The sequence below is a fragment of the Orcinus orca genome, chromosome 5 (assembly GCF_937001465.1).
Source record: "Orcinus orca chromosome 5, mOrcOrc1.1, whole genome shotgun sequence".
Taxonomy (NCBI): domain Eukaryota; kingdom Metazoa; phylum Chordata; class Mammalia; order Artiodactyla; family Delphinidae; genus Orcinus; species Orcinus orca.
This window is the reverse complement of record NC_064563.1, coordinates 102812385-102831556: the sequence shown is the minus strand read 5'-3', so window position 1 is coordinate 102831556 and position 19172 is coordinate 102812385.

Here is a 19172-nt window from a genome sequence, read left to right as displayed (position 1 = left end):
CTATTTAACCAAGACACTTTAGTGCTTATTATGTGCTAGTCCCTGTCTTAACCGTTTTACCAATAACAACTCACTTAATTCTCATAACAAACCCATGATGTAGGAATTACTGACATCCTCATTTTACCATGGAGGAAGAAGAGGCACAGAGAGGTCACATAACTTGCCTAAAGTCACACAGAAAGCAAGGGGCCAACCAGACCTGGGAACTGAACCCCTTCAGTCTGATTTCAGATCAACTCTAACCACTACGCTACTCTGCCTTTTTAGAATAGCGCTCTACCTTGTCCAAGTTCATAAACAAACACAAATAATGTATTACTGTGCACTTTATGAAAAAAAATTGAGGCAGATGGATACTGTCATACAGCTTGTCAGTAAAAAAAAAAAGTGAGACTAAGAGGCAATATGGTGTTGTGATTAAAAGTGTAGGCTCTGCATTCAAACAGTCTGGGTTTGAATTCCAGCTAATTACCAGCTGTCCTGGTAAATTACTTTACCTCTGCATGTCTTTATTTCCTCATTTATAAAATGGAGCCAATATCTATCTCTCCAGGTTGTCGTGAGGGTTAAAAGTGATAATGCTTGTATAGCATTTAGCAGAGTTCACTAATTAACTATTGCTATTGTTAATAAATCTCACCCTTTTTTGTTATTCCATTCTTATGCACAATGTTTTTTTTCTCCTTTCCATTTATATTCTTCCATACACATGGCTATTCTACTCTCATTGGACCAGTGCTTCTATTATTTTCTCACAAGTCCATTCTTTTAATTAATTTCAGTCTTTTAATCATCTCTGAACTTGTCCTAATTATTTTTTCCAGTTCTAACAGGATTTTCTTTTGGAACAATGAGGGAAAGGGTGGGATACAGAAAAAGTCAAGTCCCCGACCCTACCTTTTTGCCTCTGTCTTTAGAGAACCAACAAGGTGCTCAGTCATTTCCTGTTCCTGTATACATTGAGAGATTTGGTGTTATTTGTTCAGCCCTTCAAATCATTTTCTTTGGAGAGGAACTATCAACTACTTGTTAGGGAGTTGCCTCAGATCCCCATGATTCCATACAGGAAGCCAGGGTGCATGTTTTCAAGGGTGAAGGCCAAGGATGAATCAGTAGGTGAATTTCAAAATTTTGCTACTCTGAATGACCAGTATGAAAGTATTTAAAGATATATGATAATACTATTGGAAAATCTGTACAGAGCATCATCAGTTGTGGTTTCATTCCTGTGCTTTGTGTGTCATGGGTAGCCACAGTTAAGTGCTTCATAATATTCCCTCAACCCAGCCCAGTGATGAACACTTTGCACTCTCAGAAAAAGGGCAAAGGAGGCTATTTCCTCCTCCACATCTGAGAAAAAGGTATGACCTACTACACATGGAAGCATTATGGCAATTAAAGCAATCAAATGACTGTTGCACTACCTCCATCTTTCGCCTCATGACTTTCTATATTAATCAGCCATGGAGATAAATTTAAATGTAATTATCATATTTTACCATAATTGCATGAGAACTCAATACCAGTTTACTTCCCCTGGACTTTAAATCAAGGTAATGGCAAATCTGACCTAACTTAAATGACCCAGTTCTAACGCTTTGTGACCCAGTTAGATCTGGAAGTTGAAGGTAAGGAGAAAATTGCTCTAACATCATTTTATCCTTAAATGTTAAATTTAATCTCCTTTATTTACTCATGTGGTGAAGCAATGTTAGAAGAAAATATTTTCGCTTGAGTGTTTCATCGTACTCTTCACAAAAAATGTTGTGTCCTTTCCTCTGAGGACTTCTGTACTTGGCCATTGCTGGCCTCAGGATGTGGCATGAGATGGACAAACATGACCTTGTGATCCTTCTGGTAATGTAGACCTTTGAAGAAGATTAAGCAGATTTTCCAAACAACTGGTTTAGGTTTAAGAGCATTGAGGTAGATAAAGTGGAAGCATTGCTCTGCCTCAACCTTGGCACCAACTTGTCTTTGAAACCATGAGTCATCTTCCTCTTAGCAAGTGAAAGTGCTCTTAAAACAATTCATTCCTCAATGACTCAGACAGAATTTTGAAAAACTGATGACAATGTTGTCCATTATTTTGTGAAGGTAACAAATTTCTCTGATTTTCCTCAAGTTCTAGGGGACTTTTCTAATTATTCATCGTAGTGTTTGTAGGCAGTGAGCGGGCAGAGGTTGTTTTTTTGGTTGGGATGTTTTCTTAGAGGTAAGTTTCTAGTATCAAGGCCAAGACACTTGAGTCTACAGATTCCTTGATGAATTGAGCCAGAAACTCAGGAACTTCAGGAACTCCCTGAATTCTGATTTGTTTTAGTCCATTAGGTTGTTTGACTTTATGAAAAAGAGGAGGAAGCAAGAGCTTAAGATTGAAACTGTCAATATGAGGAAATGTGTTGACTGACCTGTTATTTAAACTGGAAAGAAATATAAAGTGTAGAGACAGTTCAACTCACTCAAACAAAACCACACACACACACACACACACAGGCACACACAAACAAGTTTAGTAAGGAAAATGAGGAGCTTTGAGGTGACTTAATTGTTCTGTCTGGATAAATAAGATTTATTTTGCCTATCTCTTTTTTGCATTTGACAGATTATTTCATGGAACCCTGATATAATTCAGATAGTCATAGGTTTTAGAGGCAAATGGAATGGGCTGTGGTAAAATGTAAATCATTTTATTTTTATAAAAGAAGGTGATTTTGCTTATCAATTATTGTGTGAAATTGATAAGCAAAAGACATCTGGCAGTACACATTACACTCATCAAAGCCATAGCCTGGGCAAAGATACCCCTCAGGAGATTCTATGCAGGCCGATGCAGTCTCCTGGCAAGTCACAAAGTCAGAGTGATGGTGGAGTCAGGGAGAGATGACATTTGGCGATCCAAGAAGCTAATCAAACTGTAACACTGCCAGGTATTTGCAGTAGGATGCTCAAAGGTAGGAATTAAGGTCTGTGTGTGAATTTCCAGGAGTGAGAAAGGGAGGGCCCTGAGTCCTAGAAGAGCTACAGTACTAGAAAGGTAACCAACAGGGATCAGAACAGAGACTGAGTCCCCAAACTGGTGGTGACTGGGTTTCACCAACAAGGCAGAAACTCAGTCCAATTAATCAGTCAGTCAGTAAGCAAACACTGAATGACTATTGTGTGCCATGAGTATACTAGGTTCTGAGGGTACAAAGGAAAACAAGACTCAGTTGCTGTCCTCTAATTCCTCACAATTAGAGACTGGAATGCAAGTTTATGACCTAACTAGGGGCAAGTATCACAGGATGAATGCCAGAATAGAGAGCTGGCATTATTTATGTCTTTTCTGCCAACTGTCAGGATTGGTCTCTTAGATTGGGGGTAAGGAGTCTTCAGGTGGGGATCAAGTAATTCTATCTATGCGGAAAAGAAGGCTATAGAGGTCAGGATGAGTCAGGGCCTGCCTCTGATGAAACACTGTATGCAGGAGCAGAAAGATGGCATTTTAAAAGTCTTGCTCTAGATACTGTCACAGCTCAAAAAGAGCAGATGAAGCGCTGTGAATGGAGTTAGACTTCTCCTTTACTCTCAGCAAATAGTGGGCTTCACGCATTTTAGTTAATCTGAATATCAAAGAGTTTCAAGGAGGAAAATATGTAGGAAGTAAAATAGTTCGTTTAAGGTTGAGGGGACGCCATCCAAAGAAAGACAGGCATGGTAACTCATGTTTTCCCTCTGTTTGCTCATTTCTCTAGAAAGGGAAATCTTGATGATTTATTTCATCACCTAAGTCAGGGGTCCTCAGGCTCCAGGCCGTGGACTGGTACCAGTCATCAGCCTGTTAGGAACCGGTCCACACAGCAGGAGGTGAGCTGTGGGCGGGTGGGCGCGCGAGCGAGCGAAGCTTCATCTGCCGCCCGCTATCGCCCCCCATCGCTCGCATTACTGCCTGAAACATCCCTCCCCCCAGCAACCCCCCCGCACCCCCCCCACCCCCACCCCCGTCTGTGGCAAAATTGTCTTCCATGGACCGGTCCCTGGTGCCGAAAAGGTTGGGGAGCGATGACCTAAGTGATTCTTTAATAATTATATCCACGTGTGATTTCTTTGTATATTTCTTCATAATGTCTGTTGACATCTATTGTTTATACTAACCCTAAAGATGCAACCAAAACAAATTTGTCATTTCACATGCTACAGGACCGTAACACAAAACAATGTAACAAATATAAGCAAATTTCTCTATTCCAGTCTGCCAAATATTGAGCTTATTAGTCCATTGGCAAGACATCTGTTAGGCCACATGGGAGGGTGGGAATCAACTCTGGCCTAGGAGTCAGGAAATTGAGTGTCTACCCTGCCTTCCCCTTTCTTGCAAGGTGGCCTTACCTACGTCTCTAAAATGCTTAGGTCGTACGTATGTTACAAGTTTTAAATGAAATGATTATGGCATAAATACAAGTACTTCAGCTTGCGATCTACAGCCTCCTCCAAGCCACATTCCTGCAACATCCCTCTGTGTACCCTCACCTTCAGCAAAATGAAGGTTTAACCTGGAATTTATCTCTTATATTTCAGAAAGCATCCCTTCTCTTTTCATTCAGAATCACTTAGGTTGTCCCCTACTATCTAGAAAACAATGGTTGAGGATACAGAGCGACTCTTCTTGTTTCCTTGATGAGTGTGGTTTAAGCTAGTCGAGCTGGTTACCTATTTCTGGCATGTTTAGCTTTAGCCAAAATTCAACAGTATGTGAGATTTTTGTGTTGGGTTGTTTTTTTCTTAGTAGTTTGGACTGATCAGAGAGAGGTGTTTCTCTCGTAGGGTACCTTACTTTAGAGTCAGTTACGTATTTGGGGGACTTCTATGCTGAAATTAGTGCTTCTGTCAGATACAACTAAAAACAAATTTTAAAAGTCTACAATGATTTCAGTTTATTACAGGAATCTGAGGGACTAATGGGCTATTCTCTATCAATGTTCCTCAGGGGCACACTGCTCTGATCAGATAAATTGATTATTCTCTTTTTCTGTGTGCTTTTGAAGTAGCAGTGATTTTTGTTGGAATATGACTTTATTATTATGTTTAGTTGTTCATAAATATATGTTGCTAACAGCAAAGGCAAATAACATGTACTGAGAATTGCAATGATCTGCCAGGGATTTTAAATGTCATCAATCTTATTAGCTCCACTGTACATAAGTAGTCAAAGCTCAGAAAGGTTATGTAAATTAACCAGGGCAAACCATTAATATTTTTTTCTGTCAGGATTCAAGCCCAGATCTGCCTGACTCTGAAATGCAACCTCTGATGAGAAGATTAAATATTGAAAATAAAAGAAAGAACAAAAACTAATTAAAAAAACCATAATAAAATAAAATAAAATGCAACCTCCTTCTATCATGCTTTGAGGCAAACTCCAGGTTATAACTTCAAGATACTACTTGCCAGAGTGAGTCAAATTTTGCTTGTTTTAAACTTTCATGTTTAAACGTGGAGGCGTTTTTGTCTCCTAGGTTTAGCACATACTTGGCGCTTGATAAATATAGAATAAATGAAGGAATGGGTCACAGTTGTACTAGGAAAGAGCTTTGTGTGTACATTTCAGGAAGACACTGGAGAGCCCTTTGGGAGCATGTGTGCAGCCGTGGCAGCGCCAGAGCTGACCTCATGACTCCTCTGTGGGAGAGGGAGGTGGCTTCCTGTAGGAAGAGGGTTGGGTAATAAAGCCACAGAGGTTTGCTGATACATTGGCTAGGCATGTCTTAAGCTCATTTAGGAAGTTATTTTGTGGCTCTATTACTAAGGTGTTTCCCAGTGTGTCACAGCTGCCCACCGTCACCTCCTGCAGCGGGGTCAATGGCTTCCTGGTCTGTGGCAAGAGCGATTATTCCCTCACCGCCAACCCTGCGTCTGCATCACTTGACTCCAGTAATAAACAGAGGAAATAAGCAATACCTGGAAATCAGTTTTTGCAAGGTGTGGGATTCTGAAATGTTGGGGATGTGTAAGTTTATGGAGCATTCTCAGGAATAACTGTCACTACTGTTTGCAGGATTAACAGATGGATGAAAGCTAAAGTATTCTCTTTGCATAGGAGTCGTATATTTTCTTTTTTCTTTTCTTTTTTTTTTTTTTTTTGTGGTACGTGGGCCTCTCACTGTTGTGGCCTCTCCCGTTGCGGAGCACAGGCTCCTGACGTGCAGGCTCAGCGGCCATGGCTCACGGGCGCAGCCGCTCTGCGGCATGTGGGATCTTCCCGGACCGGGGCACGAACCCGTGTCCCCTGCATCGGCAGGCGGACTCTCAACCACTGCGCCACCAGGGAAGTCCTTCTTTTTTCTTTTATGAATAGTTTGTTATTTTCTAATTATAAGATAATATATGGGTATTAGTGAATATTATATTGTAAAGAAAAGTTGAAAGAAGAGAAAAACGTCATTTACAATTCCACCATAATAAATAAGACAACTATTGCTAACATTTTGTTGGATTTCCTTCTAGCCTTGGCCTTTTTAGTCTTGGCGGCTGAGATTATACTAAACATACAATTAGTACCCCTTTTCTTGCCTCTTCACTTAATATTATTTGAACACTTTCCTAAGTTATGAAAAATGTAAAAAAACCTCTAAAGAATTTTTAACTTAATATTATAATTATTTTCAATGTTATTATAAAGCCTCTTAAATGTATGAAATAACTGTTATATAATATTTTCTCCTATAATTCAGCCATAATTTTCTGAGGTCACATACCTGGTTATTCATAGAACTAGGACTAGAAACAATTTTCTCTTATTCATCTAAGAACATAATCCAAGTTTTTTTTTTTTTCTCAACATTCTCAAAGGATAATATTAAAAGTAGAATTGGGATTTTGATTAAAATTAAACTTGATTCACTCTTAAAAAAAATGTTTCACATCCTGTATATTCAGTCATTTTTTTCATGCTTCCCAGAAGAACATTTGTTTTGAAGGAGTTAAAAGAGTGCAGGGAAAGAGCAATGCTAGTAGTGCAGTCTAATAGGATTTACTCTGCTGGTTAAATAATACGTCACCTTTGTGTCTGTACCAGATGGAATATAAGCAGATTTTAAGTGACAAATTATATAATATAATGGCATCTACTATAGGTTTGTGGGATTGGGTTATGCTGTGGGTTTAATTATAACAATTTGATCTATAGTTTGAGGATGAACATTGAGATTCTTCCCCCCCTCCACCAAACTTTCCTTGACATTTTTAATAGATGAAGAAATAGGAATGTGGAAGTATAATCATTTGTCTGAGGTCACAGAGGGAGATGATTGCACAGCTGGAATGTAAGCCTTGTATTTGACTAAAACCTTGGCTTTGTCCATGGGCCCAGCGAGACACATAAAGCTTTTCTCTTCCCCAGCAGTGACTTTGAGTACCAGCTTTCAGAGACTGACATTGAATCTAAGCTTTGTGATCAGTATTTAGCAGGAGAAGAAGGGGAGGAATTACTTATCTTTTTGCATACATTAGCATGCAAATAAATCCTTTCTCTGCATCATGGAAGAATCTGAAATTATCACATATACAATATATCTTTTATCAGTGGCCCTGAATACAAATGTTGCTTTGAAGAATCCACATTTAAAGGCCTTCTCCAAACATTTACAGTGCTTCTTAGGATTAGAACTTCTATCCACTGTCATTTTCAACAAAAGGAGAATTATGAATTAGTTAATTTATTCATTATTTACACCCCTCCAGTCTCCCCCAAATGTTTTATATATATGTATACAATAAAGCTTTAGATTTAAACAGAAAATTATAATTCCTAAAAGAGAATATCTGCATCTATTTGATAGACCTGGAACAATTACTGTCTGCTGCTAAGGTTTCTACTACAGATGCAAGGAAAAAGTGTTCTAGTATTTTCTGTTTGATTGTGGCAGCCAAGATTAAATGGAGGAATAAAGGGAGAAAAACACGGTAATACAGGGAAAACATGAAGAGAGTTTTTGTAACTCAGAAATGGCCTTACAAACAGTGACGAGCCTATTTTACTCTAAAGAAGAGCCCCAGGTTTGGTTTTAAAAAACAAACAAACAAAGAACCCACAAATAATATTATAACCCTCACACATCCTATTCACACGGGTATATGACTGATCTTTTCTTTTAGTCTGGGTTTTTTGCAGTCCAGGCTAAATCAGGAAGGACCACTTGAATCTCATTTGATTAATGGAAACATAAGATCATTTCAAGTGTGATAATTTTTCTGTGTTGACATTTAGGAGAAATTTATTCCAAGTGATGTTACATAAGGGGCATTAGGATTGTCTAAAGACTGTGGCTACTGTTGTTTGAAGTCTAGGGAAAGATTTGAAGCTATCAGATGTTTGTTGGCTGAGAAATTATCCGCTAATACCCCTGGCTGATATGCTGTATCCTGTAGGCAATAAGATTTGAGAATGTTTGCTAACACGTTAAACAGTGAAGAGGACCACTGATTATAAATTTCAAAACTCCTTACCAGTGGTAAGCTGACTTGGAATTCTTAAAATTATTATTGGTTTTATGTTTCCCTCTCTAGCTGTACACTTTTAACTGATTTGCAAAAAGCTCTTTGTATGTTAAGGGTATCAACCTTCTCTGTTATTAAGCAAATAATTTTTCTAAATTCATTGTTTGCTTATATATAATTTCTGAATTTGTATCAAACATGACAGCAAATCTAATGTAGTGGTTCTCAGTCAGGGGTGGTCCTGTACCCCAGAGGACGTTTGGCAATCTCTGGAGAGATTTTTGGTTGTCACAACTGGGGAAAGGGTGCAACAGGCATTTAGTGGTTAGAGGACAGGAATGCCGTTAAACACCTTATAATGCACAGGGTTCCCCACAACAAAGAAATGTCCAACCCCAAATGTCAATAATGCTAAAGTTGAGGAATGCTGGTCTAAACAATCATCCTAATACATTGTTTTTTCCAGTAGTTTCCCTATGTTTAAAAGAGAACGTGACTACGTCCCCAGACATATTTCCGGGATCGTGGTATCTGTTTACCTCCTGATCCTTTAAGACTTACTTGCTACATAACCATACATTGGTTGAGGAAAGGCACATGAAATCATCCATATTTATTTCACTCTGATGAACTAAGATCACCGTTAGGATTTTAGAGGCATCGCATAGAAAATGTGTCAAAACTTAAGACCGGCCCTCACATTAAATTCCCTGTGCTGGGAATTCTTCCTTAGAAGACTTCCCTATTGAACCTTGACCTGTGTGCTCATCCACAGGCAACCTCCCCAGGCAAGGTGTCCCCTCCCACTGGCAAGCCTATCATTTGGCTGAGTTATCCTTTTGCTCTTTGTGGGTTTTAGTGTCAGAGAGCTGATTGCAAGTCCTTGTTCCTTCATGACCTAGCCCTTGTCTTTTTCATGCCTAATTTCATTTAAAAAATTTTGCAACTTTATTGAGACATAATTAACATGCAGTAAACTGCACGTCCTTAAAGTATACTACTTGGTAAGTTTTGACACGTGTATAAACGCGTGAAGCCTTAGACACAATCAAGATAATGAGCATACTCTGTGCCCCCAGGAGTTTCTTTTGCTCTTTTGTAACCCCTCCCTCACCTCCCTCCTCCCATCATCCTCAGGCAACCTCTGATCTGCTTTGTGTCCCTACAGATTAGTTTGCATTTTCTAAGAATTTCATATAACTGGCAGAGTCATATAGAATGTATTATGTTTTTTGCTCTGGTTTCTTTTTTTTTCATTTAATCTTATTTATCTTTTCATACAGCAGGTTCTTATTAGTTATCTATTTTATACATATTAGTGTATATATGTCAATCCCAATCTCCCAGTTCATCCCACCACCACCACCTCCCCTACCACTTTCCCCCCGGTCCGGTTTCTTTTACTCAGCATAATTTTTCTGAGATATATTCATGTTGTTGAGTGTATCAATAGTTTAGCCCTTTTTATGCTGAGTAGTATTCTAGCGTATGGATAAACCACAATTTATATCCATTCACTTCATCCAGTTATAAATCCAATAAACTTTACAGAGCGGAAAAAAGAGACAATAAGGTACAATACCTTTTTGAACTTCTCTTTCTGTAATAAGTTTTACACTATCTCTGTGTGTTTACTTCTGTAGTTGAAAATGAATTCATAATATGCAAATTAAAAGTGTCTATTGGACCCAGATGGTAAATTGTAGTGACTATTTTTTTTGTGGTGTACTGAAGGATAACCAAGGAAAACTCTCTGAAATTCGAATCTCTACTTACCAAAAATATTGCTGGAATATAAGAACTTTTTTGAAATTTGACATCTCATTTTCAACAGGATTTTAGCCAATAGAAATACATCAGACAAGCATTAAAATGACCCCCGTTAGCACCACAAAAAAATAAGAATGAAGGGAATAATTACACACTAACCACTTAAATGATCAGATGTTTTTGACTTGAGAAATTCTGGTCTAAACAATCATCCTGCTGTATTGTTTTTCCCATTAGTTTCCCTCTTCTTAAAAGAGAACGTGAGGATTTCCCCAGAATTTTCACCTATATCATCAGGTGTTTTTCTCACATCTTTTAAAGCAATTGTTCTTCTCATTCTCAGCTTGAGGGCATGAGTTTCATTTCACTTGGAGAGTGGGAAGCAGTAGGTAAGATAAAAATCACTCAGGAAACTTAAAGGACTTGGCCTGTTGGTTAGGTAACTGCCCAGCTTAAAATTAGGATAGTGAACTGCCTTATTTACCTGGATGAAATATTTCTCATGTTTCAGATTTCAGCACTCTTTTGATAGGCTTCCATCTCTGCAATTAGGTACAAGTGAAACACAAAGTCTGCTTCCTACAGGCTGTTTGATTTAGAAGATATTGATTAACAATCATCCAGGAGATAGGAACAATCTTTTTTGATCTTACAAGTTCACCCTTCTTTTAAACTGACTTTCAGAGTTCCCAGTCATGGTGCAGATGAGTGCTACATTGAAGGATACATGTCAAAAGTCCTAAAATATTAAACAATTTATGGTTATTAAGGAGTTTTTGAACAGAAGGAAATCGGTAACATTGGAGACTTTTCTGTCTGTGGGTTGTTCAGTGGAATTAGGCAGGACAGGGAAAGAATAGACAACTTCCCTCAGTGAACTTCCACACATTACTGGACATATGTGTCTAACCTAAGCCCTTATTATGGAATCTTCACTATCACGGCAACAGTTTAAAAATTTAGCTGAAGAGCATGTCTCACAATTTTTTAGAAACTAGGCAGTTAACCTATCCATTGATAGACCAAATTGGTTTGATTAGGTCTAAGATATTCTCATGGAAGCTGATCACAATAAGAATTTAAATTCTACCATCTCTTTATGTAAAATTCATACAAGCACAATTTTTTAAAAGGCTCATTTCTTATCTTTTACCTTTGGAAAATGAAAAATATATTTTTCTAATATTTCCAAGAAACGCCAAAGGACCCACCCAACTCCCAGGCTACTCACTGTTTTTTCTCTTAATTGCTTTTACATCATGTCCAAGTCTGACTGTTTGCACTTAACACTTGCCTGATAAACTCTGCCAGGCTGAAGGATGCTTGCCTGTTTTACATTCCTTGGCCTGTGAAGCATTTTTTTTCTGCTTCACATGCCTAAGGGGGCAAAGGTCAAACCTCCTCAGCTGCAGATGAGGTCATACTTGCTGATGGTCTGCAGCTGATCACAATAAAAACAGGGTCTCCCCTGTGACCAGTTCTCCCCATTTAGGAGCAGTGATGTCATCTCTGGTGAGACAGGATGAGACATACAACTTGGTTTAAATTGAACGACATAAATTTTTCTCCCACTTCACTGCAATCTTTTATTTATTTTAGCAGAAAGACTAGTTTAATCATGATTTCAAACTAAAAAAAATAAATGAACTAAAGGAAGCTTGTATTTTACAAGTAGTCCTTCACATCTATTAGGTAGAGCCAGATGAAAATGCTGTTTTTCTACATCAAAATGAATGAATATTGGCGATCTCACATGGCTCATCCTAATACTTCCAAAGCATCTATCTCCGAGAGTAGTAAATGTTCTTTCATTGGTTCCAGAGTCAGACAGACCTTAGTTTGAATTCCACCTCTGCCATTTACTATCTGGATGACTTTAAAAACTTTAGGGTAGATTTCTAAGTCTTACTTTACTCAGTTGTTTAAAATGAAGAAAGTTGTTTAAAATGAATATGTACCTCACAAGGTTATATTTAACATGAGAAAGCGCTTAGAAGATCACCTGCCTATAGGAGGCATTCAATCCATAGTGTTAGGAATAATAGCAGTAATACTGGTAGCATAGCAGCTCAGGTCCCTTAGGGTCAGATGTGTTTTGTAATTCATAATTTTTCAGATTTCAGAAAGATGCTTCAGTGCTTATACTCAGGGCCAGCTACATAATTTGCAGGGCCCTGTGCAAAATGAAAACTGCAAGACCTCTTGTTCGAAAATTATTAAAGATTTCAAGATAGTGAGAGCAGAGCTTTAAGCCAAGTGCAGGCCTTTTCTAAGTATGGGACCTCATGTGACGGCTCTGCTTACACAGTATATCAATATACACCCACAGCAAGGGGATGAGAACAGTAATGAAACACATTAGTATTTCTCTGGTGCAATATATGAGTATTCACACCAAGTGGGAAAAATAAAGGCAGTAGATATCCTCATGTCAGTTCAGGTCAGATTTCCTACCAAATGAATTTACTGTAGACTTCAAAAAACTGGTGGTTTTCAGAGGTTTTGGATTTTGGAATTCCAGATGAGGGACTGAGGTGCTATTCGCGTTGTATTCTCCAGGCCAGCTACACCCTGGGCATTTCTGTGATGAGCTGAAAGTCAGTCTCTGAAGTCAGTCAGAGAACACTGAAGCCAAGGGGAACTGAGTTTGGATCTTGTTTTGACACATATTAGCTGTGAGACTTTAGGCAGACACATTGGAGGCAGAGGTAAACATAGGGTGCTTCTCACTTCTGGGGAAGGAGCCTGGACTGCGGGAAAGAAGGGATGAGAGGGAAACCAAAGCCTTGGTAGCTGGATGGGCAGCAAGCTTCTAAAATCAACAGCAAAACAACAAGGACAACAAAAACACCACAACTGGACTTCCTCTTCTACTTAGCTGGAGTCCTGCTTTCACACATTTTCCTCTAATGCCTTTTTATCATGGTGTTAACAACTGTTAGACTAATGTATTTTCTTTACAAATGTGCTCAGATAGAGTAGCTGCATCTCCTGTCCGAGCACCCACCCCAGCCCTGTCTTTGGCTAGAGATTGAGTCTATGGAATAATAATGGATACCATTTATTGAAATTTACCATTTTGGTAAACAAAGGGCAGTTGAATCCATGAATAGTAGGGTCTTGGATTTGGGCTTCCTATTAGTGTCTGTGCTTTATTTAACAGGGCTATATATACATGTAATATTCACTAATTACACCAAAGAATGACCCCTGAGGTAAGCAGTTTTAATGAAACAAAATTAAATATATTTTTATACTTTCCTCACAATGCGGTAAGAAATCAGATTATTTTAACACGTATAATGTACATTAGTTTGTTAATATATAATCTCATTAGGATATAAAATAAATGGGCAGAATTTTAAAAAACTTAAGAGGCTGGAATTTTAGTAGAAAATTGAAAAATAAAAATGAACAAAAATAGATGTACCACATGCACCAGAAAAAAATAATACTGGTTTTTAATATCCTCATGGAATAAGGAATAAGACAGTTGATGGAATTGTCCTAGTGGAACACAGGACTATGCAATCATTTCAAGCATGTTGGATTGAGAAAATTAAGGGCAAGACCTATATTCCACTCATTTGCTTCCTAGAAAGTGAGGCTGTCTAAGAAAGAAAGCATGACCAGCTCCAATTATTTTTCACGAGCATCGTGTGTAATTGTGTTATCATTCAATAGAAGTTCAAAGTAGAAAAGTATCTTATTATAGTTGGGGACATACCAAGAAATTTCCAATTGAAACAAGTAGATTGTTAGAATGAATAGAAATATTTAGAAATGAGTATGTGTACCTTAAAATATCTAAATGCTAGATGCAAAATGTTTGGACATAAGTCCCTCATTTAATAAGCAGAAATGAACACAAACAATCTGGTCATTGGGATCAAGAAAGAGGTGGATTTATTTGATAAGAACTGCAGATGACTATTTTTCCTGTGTGAGAGAAGTTCAGATGAATGGCAAATTCTAAACCCAAAATATAACCCCCAGTAAGAAGCCTCATAACTCGTATTAACAATAAAAGGTGGGCTTTAAAAACATACCTAAGAGGTCTGACAAAATAATAACATTTTATCACAAAATGCCCACAATCCAGGACCACAGGAGACTTTGCCTCTACTAGATGCCTATTAAATTTCACCCTTTACGCCTCAGGCTGGAGAGGTTCAGGTTGGCCATTCCCTATGACTGTCCCCTCCTGGCCTCAGGCTGCACACAGTCACTTATTCTGACAGCTTTCTTTCATTTATCCTTAGTAAGGTTAGAGGTTTTCGAAAGCCGTTAGGAGCCAAGAAAGTAAAATCAACCAACCAACCAACTCCCACTCGTATAAAGAATCTGCATTGTAAAGTTTCTTATCCAAACTTGACTGCATCCCATTCCATTCTAGCGGGTGCCTTCTCCAGTAGGTACCCGCTAGCCATGTCTGCTCTGACCCCTCTGAGAGAATAACAGAATCCTCCTATCTGCTGATGTGCTCTCTTAATTTGTTGGGAGCTGCGGTATAATATGACTTCCATCAAAATTCTGTACTAACCTTTTATGGGAGGAGCCTCATGCTTCATGATGTCTAAGAGATATGGAATCTCTAAATCAGTTTTCATTTTTGTGACAGTCTTCCTCTTTCCAGCTTAAGACGGTTTTGGTTTCACCCTTCAAAATCCTTCTCGAGTTTGCCTACTACTTCTGCCGTACAAAGTTAATCCTAAGAACAGCCACACTTGCATAACACAGACCCTGATTTCAACCCCAGCAGTCTGTTTCCAGAAACAGCAACTTCACCATTCCCACAGTGCTCTCACCTTACCAGACTTTCCCTCTATTGATTATTTTTCTTTAGTGCCTTTAGTCCTGGATCATTTTATCCCCTCATGTTTAGAAAGACTTCAATTTTTATAAGAAACAGAAATAAATGCTAAAAATATTTTGAAGCCATTTTAACTTTCCTAGATATTTTCTATCCCTATCACGATGGACTTAGCTTTCCCTGAACCCCACTAGCCTCTCTTATGTGCAATATAGGGATTTTAATAACTGCATCACAGGGTTTTTATGACATTAGATATTATGAAAGCACGATAGAGCTCCCTCATCTAGATGGCTGTGGTGGGAGTTCTTACTTGACACTCTAGACTCCAGAACCTTAATTCTAATGATCAGTTAGGATCCATCCAGTCCCAGAATCTACTTAATCAATACCTGGAGGGGTTCTTGATTTGAGAACTTTAGAAATACAAATTTTTTTTTTTTTTTGCAAACCATTACACCCATATTTGGTATTTGATCACATACAACTTCTTATTCACATGTACCACTTATCAATTTATTGCCTCCCAGCTCCAACTTTACTCTCCAATATCTGCTCTGTGTTAAAAGATGGAACTCCAAGGAACATCTCTCCTTTACAGCAAGGAGGATGTTGAGCTTTCTCAGCAGAGGGTGCTAGAAGGACATAGCAGGCTGAAGGGGATCTCCTGTTATCAGAGATTGCAAACTCAGTCACGGGTGTGTGTGTGAAAACATAGGGTTGTGCTCTGCCCCAGCCAAGAACCCAGCATGTATGACCCCTCCACACCCTTGCAGCTCCAGCCCACCTAGGTGATCGCTTTCCTGCATCCTTCTCGACATAGATGCTGTGCACTCCAGGTCTCCTGCCCGCATAGGCACCTTTACTCCCTCAGCACACTGGTGACCCTGGCCACTAGCTAAAGCTCACCTGTATTCTGCCTGTGCCTGGAGGGCTATCTCGGCATGTCAGTGTGCCGACCAGGGCAAGCCTGCACCACCCGAAGGTTGCTTCCTTGTTGGCCCAGTGACAGCAGACCAGATCCGGTCCAGGCACACCAGTAAACTTCTCTGCTATGCTGTGGGCTGCAACCTCACCTTCTCCAGTGAGGTCTGAACTCAGCCTTGGGGAAGAGGTCTTCCTTCCAAACTTGGCCTTCCTTTGGAACTCTCTGTCCCAGCCCTAGGGTAACATATATAGTTTTTAAAATACTGTGAGCTACTCTTTGGCCATAGTTTCATAATCCTTTAATGTTAAACTTTCCTTGTTTAAATCACTGTGTGTAAATCTACACCATACACAAAAATAAACTCAAAACGGCTTAAAGACTTAAATATAAGACACAACACCATAAAGCTCCTAAAAGAGAAATAGGAAAAACATTCCCTGACATAAATCGTAGCAATGTATTCTTAGGTCCGTCTCCCAGGGCAATAGAAATAAAGGCAAAAATAAACAAATGGGACCTAATCAAATTTATAAGCTTTTGCACAGCAAAGGAAACCATAAACAAAACAAAAAGACAACTTATGGAATGGGAGAAAATATTCGCAAATGATGTGACTGACAAGGGGTTAATTTCCAAAACATACAAATAGCTCATACAGCTCAATATCAAAAAAATCCAATCCAATCCAATCAGAAAATGGGCAGAAGACCTACACAGACATTTCTCCAAGAAAGATATACAGAGGGCCAACAGGCACATGAAAAAATACTCAACATCACTAATTATTAGAGAAATGCAAATCAAAACTACAATGAGGTATCACCTCACACTGGTCAGAATGGCCATCATCATGAAGTCTACAAATAATAAACACTGGACAGGGTGTGGAGAAAAGGGAACCCTCCTACACGGTTGGTGGGAATGTAAATTGATACAGCTGTTATGTAGAATAGTATGGATGTTCCTTAAAAAACTAAAAATAGAGTTACCATATGATCTAGCAATCTCACTCCTGGGCATATAACCGGAAAAGATGAAAGCTCTAATTTGAAAAGATACATGTACCCCAATGTTCATAACGGCACTATTTACAATAGCCAAGACATGGAAGCAGCCTAAGTGTCCATTGACAGATGAATGGGGGATAAAGAAGATGTAGTATATATATATAATGGAATATTACTCAGCCATAAAAGAGAATGAAATAATGCCATTTGCAGCAACATGGATGGACCTAGAGATTGTCATACTAAGTGAAGTAAATCAGACAGAGAAAGACAAATATCATATATCACTTAGATGTGGAATCTAAAAAAATGATACAAATGAACTTATTTACAAAACAGAAACTGACTCACAGACATAGAAAACAAACTTATGGAAACATGGTTACCAAAGGGGAAGGCGGGGAGGGATAAATTAGGAGTTTGGGATTAACAGATACACACTACTATATACAAAACAGATAAATAACAAGGACCTACTGTATAGCACAGGGAACTATATTCAATATCTTGTAATAACCTATAATGGAAAATAATCTGAAAAAGAATATATATATTCTGAATCACTTTGCTGTACACCTGAAACTAACACAACATTGTAAATCAACTATACTTCAATTAAAAAAAAAAATCACTGTGTGGTTTCTGTCTCTTAATTGGACCTGAACTGCTACATGATATTTATTTGCAACAACACGTAAAGAATATGCAATGGGTTCTGGTGTCAGACCACTTCCTCCTCTCTAAGAGTTTCCAACCTGATAGCTTTCTGTTTTTTTTCTCTTCCATTTCTTTCTTTCCCTCCCTTCCTCCTTCCCACCCTCTCTCTTTCTCTCTATCTTTCAGCTCGGAAGATGGCTGGATAACGTGAGACTTCAGCACCTCTCTCTAACTTGAGGGTGCCATCCTAGTGTTCTGCTGAAGAGACTCCACTTTCTTTTCCCAAGACTAACATGGCCTCTGCTGGCTCTGACTATGGGAGGGGCTTTAAAGCTGGTTTGGCAGGGAGCTTTTTCAGTCCTAGTGTCTCACAAGGAAAGGTACCCTCCCATTCATTCAGCACTGTGCCATTTCCTATATAATTCCACTGCAGGATACAGCTTCCCTTCATGAAATCAATTTCTTAATGTTTTGCAGTGTTAGAAATGCTGGAAAAGAAAGCCTTATGTAAGGCGTCGTGATATTAAGTGGAGAACAGCAAGACATTTAAAAGTCCATAGCTCCTGAAGGATAAATTATAAATACCCATCCCTTTGAGGCTTCTATTGGTTGACAATGGCTAATAGTCTCCCATAGGGAAGAGCCAATGAGGAACCATGGAGATTCTAGAATAAGCTTTGCACTGGGGCATTTGAGGAAGGAGTACCTATGTAAGGCAAGCTCCTTATTCCTTCTGACTTGGAGCTGTTCTGTAACTCAGCCTCACAGGTCTCCTAACCCTGGCAGCTTCCAGGATGACTCTTCTCTGGTCTCACAGCTTCTCCTTTCTGCTCCCACAAAACAATTATGCTCTAGGCATAGGAGAACAAAATCCCTGTGGTTAAACATTCTATAAATGAGAAAAACAAGGTAGAAACTTTCGTCTCTTGCTTATACCATGGAAGAATTATGGTGAAAAAAAAATGAGCCTGGAGAGACTCTGTGTTTTTTCCTAGGACAGTATTCCCCTCTACTGGTGAAAGCCTGTAACTTTTCTCCCCCCACCAAGGCAGCTTTTAAAAAAAAAGTAATCAACTAGGGTTGTTGTTTCTGTATTCTAGGGGAACATTTGGTGTTTTCTTGCACATATCACATTATTTTCAGAGCCTGAAGAAATCTCCAAGGAAATCATCTTTTATTTTCTCACATATTCAATTCTGAAATTTTCTTCCCCAAACAGTGCCCTGGTGTCTGGGGAGAGACTGCATTTATTTACCAAATGAGCATTTCTCTCCCAGCGTGTGTTTTATTTTCCACAGAGCCCAACTAATTATACTTTAGAATCCTTCTAAAGTATAATTTTGTTTGTTTGTTTAAAAGTATTTATTTAGATAGGGAACAGAAAGGGGCTTAAGCTTCATCATCTTCTGGTTAATCTACCTCTAGCAGAACCATAGTAAGGCCTGACCACCTCTCCTGGGCCAGGCCCTCATCAGTCCCCCCCCCACCCCGCCCCCGTTACCGCCACTCTAGGGAC